The sequence below is a fragment of the Bos grunniens genome, chromosome X (genome assembly GCF_055505025.1).
Source record: "Bos grunniens cultivar Pamir isolate PY7600 chromosome X, Bosgru_T2T1.0, whole genome shotgun sequence".
NCBI classification, from domain to species: Eukaryota; Metazoa; Chordata; class Mammalia; order Artiodactyla; family Bovidae; genus Bos; species Bos grunniens.
In genome coordinates this window covers 129,170,273-129,174,656 of record NC_141194.1, presented here as the reverse complement: position 1 = coordinate 129,174,656, position 4,384 = coordinate 129,170,273, and the positions used below count along the sequence as shown (strand labels likewise).

Genomic DNA, 4,384 nt, shown 5'->3' with positions numbered 1-4,384 from the left:
TGCCCTTCTCTCTGCCTGGAAAGCTCAAACATTCCCATGACTCAGTCTCTTGAGCTTTCAGGTGACACTTCCTATATTAGGCCTCCCCTGCCCACTCAAGTGGCCCAGACCCCATATTCCCCATCCACTTACCCTGCTTGAGTTTTTCCTTAGAACTTGTTTCCTTAGAACTTGACAGTGTACATTTACTCTCTTTTAGAATGCAAGCCCCATGTGGCTGGGGAGGGTGTTACTTTGTCTTGCTTCCCGTGTTCCCAGCAGTTAGCATACTTCCTGGCATATTATAGGTGCTCAATAAATATTTGTAGAATGAATGAAGTGAGAACTTAGTTATGAAAAGGGTTGACCCTTGGAGTCCGCAAAACCGCTCCCTAACTGCATTGAAAGAATGTGACGACTCTTTTTCGTGACACCTTGGAGGCTGTTGGCTGCTTCAGAATGAAGCTGAACATCTCTTTCCCCGCCACTGGCTGCCAGAAGCTCATTGAAGTGGATGATGAACGAAAACTTTGTACCTTCTATGAGAAGCGTATGGCCACAGAAGTTGCTGCTGACTCTCTGGGTGAAGAATGGAAGGGTTCAGTTCAGTTCAGTTCAGTCGCTCAGTTGTGTCTGACTCTTTGCGACCCCATGAATTGCAGCACGCCAGGCCTCCCTGTCCATCACCAACTCCCGGAGTTCACCCAGACTCACGTCCATCGAGTCGGTGATGCCATCCAGCCATCTCATCCTCTGTCGTCCCCTTCTCCTCCTGCCCCCAAGCCCTCCCAGCATCAGAGTCTTTTCCAATGAGTCAACTCTTCGCATGAGGTAGCCAAAGTGCTGAAGTTTCAGCTTTAGCATCATTCCTTCCAAAGAAATCCCAGGGCTGATCTCCTTCAGAATGGACTGGTTGGATCTCCTTGCAGTCCAAGGGACTCTCAAGAGTCTTCTCCAACACCACAGTATGTGGTCCGAATCAGTGGCGGGAACAATAAGCAGGGTTTCCCCATGAAGTAGGGTGTCTTGACCCATGACCGAGTTCGCCTGCTACTGAGTAAGGGGCATTCCTGTTACAGACCAAGGAGGACTGGAGAGAGAAAGTGCAAATCTGTACGGGGTTGCATTGTGGATGCCAATCTGAGTTCTCAATTTGGTCATCATGAAAAAAGAGGAGAAGGATATTCCTGGACTCATTGATACTACAGTGCCTCGTCACCTGGGTCCCAAAAGAGCTAGCAGAATCCGCAAACTTTTAAGTCTCTCTAAAGAAGATGATGTCCGCCAATATGTTGTGCTGCTGCTGCTGCTGCTGCTGCTAAGTCGCTTCAGTCGTGTCTGACTCTGTGCAGCCCCACAGACGGCAGCCCACCAGGCTCCCCGGTCCCTGGGATTCTCCAGGCAAGAACACTGGAGTGGGTTGCCATTTCCTTCTCCAATGCATGAAAGTGAAAAGTGAAAGTGAAGTCACTGAGTCTTGTCCGACTCTTAGCGACCCCATGGACTGCGGCCCACCAGGCTCCTCCATCCATGGGATTTTCCAGGCAAGAGTGCTCGAGTGGGGTGCCATTGCCTTCTCAAATATGTTGTGCGAAAGCCCCTAAACAAAAACGGTAAGAAACCTAGGACTAAAGCACCCAAAATTCAGCGTCTTGTGACCACGAGTTCTGCAACACAAACGCCGGCATATTGCTCTGAAGAAACAGCGTACTAAGAAAAATAAAGAAGAGGCTGCAGAATATGCTAAACTTTTGGCCAAGAGAATGAAGGAGGCCAGAGAAAAATGGCAGGAACAGATTGCCAAGAGACGGAGCCTGTCCTCTCTGAGAGCTTCTACTTCTGAGTCCAATCAAATTTGAGATGTTCTAAGAGTAACAAATAAATAAGATCAAACATCAAAAAAAAAAAAGTGAAATCCTCTAATTCTTTTTTCACGGAGTAAAGTCAATTTTTATCTCATATTATAAAAGTGTAATAGCCAAAGTCATAATATCGTGAGAGAATATGTTAAGACTTTACTATATTCTAGGAATCATGCTAAGAATTTTATACATATTTTATACATTGTATTTAATCCTTAAAACAACTGCATATAAGGGGAGAGTTTCAATATCCCCATTTTACAAATCAGGAAACTAGGCTCATAGAAGTTAAACAGCGTACCTGAGGCCTCACAACCAGTAAGTTGTGGCCTGTTTTCACCATGTGCCCTAAGTGGGATGGGGGTGGGGGCCAACCACTGAAGCCCAGATACACATAATGGAGACTACCTCACTGAGCGTGAGCAGTTAGGGGCACGTTCACGCCACATGGAGGATGGGCATGGGCTGTGAGAGAACTGGGGGATGGGATCATGAGAACTAGGAAATGGTCAGAATCCTATTAACTCATGGCCCTCTAGCCAGTGTTCATGTTTTACTGATTTCTAGAGTCACTGTGCCTTTTGTGTGGTTGCTTCTCACTGGAATATCCCCTCCCCCCTTTCCCTTCAGTGTCCCTTCCCCCAGGGCCCTGCTCCAATGCAGCCTCCTGCATGAAGCCTTCCTGATTCTCTTTTCCCACTCCAGCAGGTAATGGGCTTTCCCCTGGTGCTGTAGGGTGGGCAGTAGGGGGAAAACATCAGAGCTGGAGTGCACAGGAGTGTTGGGGGCTCTGGGATCTGTTAACACTGGACTGGACTAGGTGAGAAAGTTCCAGGGCTTTTTTTTTTTTTTTTTTTTTTTTAGGTTTGCACTTGGTTGCAGACATTCAAGAAAGTTCAGGGTAAACAAACAACAAAGTAACCCAGAGCTGTCTCTTGATTGGTCAGAGGAGGCTAAATGCCAACTACAATTTAAAAATGAACTTGGTAAAAACAACCAAGTAACTCACAGCAGCCACCAGGGTGGGTTCTAGCAGCAAATTCAGACAATCCAGTAATCACCTTTTCCAGCATTTTGCATATCATGCCTCCTTTTAGAAACATTTCCTTCCATCTCTGCTATGGAAATCCTTCCCCATCCTCTTCAAGGCCCAGGTACAGGCAACCTTCTCTGCAAAGCCTTCCTTAATGTCATGCTCCCCCATCCCCAGGAGAGGTGACTGACAGGGGTATTGCTATACAGTAAGGAATAAGGGGTGGCCATGCTGTTCTTTCCATGTAACAATTTGCTTAATTCCTGACATCAAAGGCTGTGTACTCTCATTCTACATCCAGTGGGTCTGCGGAATGAGCAGTAAATTACAGAGAATGGACAACTATCTAACATCACAGGCAGTTAGAAAATTCACTGGGGATCTCTTTCTTGTGGCTATGCTTTCTCCCACTCCATCCCTTTCCTCTTCTAGAAATTCATCAGCAGCAATACTCAGACTTTTCTCCTGGAGGTCAGCCCAACAGGTTGGGCAAGGAAGCAGGCTGCAGGGAGGAGGTGCCTGGGGCAGAGCCATATACAGCTTGGACCCACTCAGGAAGCACCCTTGGGACCCCATGGTCTGGGCCCAGGTTGAGTAGATTCTACTTTTTTTTTTTTTTTTTTGCGGCAACGCAGGGGCTGCTACAGGGCTGATCTTTCCGATGGTGGCTGTCTAAGAGACCAAGTTCTCAACTCCAAATCTCATTCCCTCTCCAGCACCTACTAGACTCGAGCCAGCTTTTCCCTTCTCTTCCTGCTCTGTCCACCTTCACCCCCACCATATGCCTCTAGCACCCCTAGATATATTGACTGGGTACCTCTGGAAGTGACAAGGTGAAGTGTCTGAATTTATCAGCCTGCTTACCGTCAGGGACCAGGACTTCCCACATATTCACTGGCAAAGGGGGATCTGTATGAAAGGTGAGGACCGATATGAAATTAAACAATAAATGACGCACGGGAAACACACTAACTCCAGGGAAGAGTTCTCTAAATAGGATTCTCAGTGTGTGACCCATGGATTTCCAACCTCAGAATCACCTAGGAAGCTTCTTAAAAACACAGAATCTCAGGCCCCAAACCCAGACCCATGAATCTGCATTTTTCTTTTACTTTTTTTGGGGGGTGGTGGGGACTGTGCAGCATGCAGGATCTTGTTTCCCTGACCAGGGATCAAACTCATGCCCCCTGCAGTGGAAGCCTGGAGTCTTAATCACTGGACCACCAAGGAAGTCCCCCGGAAATGTGCATTTTAACAAGCTTCCAAGATGATTCCAATATGCACTAGAAACCCATTGCCTTGATTACCTTTAAATGCTTAAAGCATTGGTTCTCAACCTTGGCTGCACACCTGGGGAGCTCAGAAAAATACTGGCTCCTGGGTCCCACCCCCAGCAATTATGAGTCAGTTGGTCTGGGGTGGGCCTGGACATTAGGGAATTTTCAAAGCTTCTCAGGGGATTCTAATGTAGCTGTTGCAGCACATCAGGCTTCCCTGTCCTTCACTACCT

General features: G+C 47.3%; 1 pseudogene; it reads left to right on the top strand.

Annotated features, from left to right (window-relative positions):
- The first annotated feature begins 371 nt into the window (after nt 1-371).
- LOC147341398 (small ribosomal subunit protein eS6-like) lies at nt 372-1,838 on the top strand (annotated as a pseudogene).
- The last annotated feature ends 2,546 nt before the right edge of the window (nt 1,839-4,384 follow it).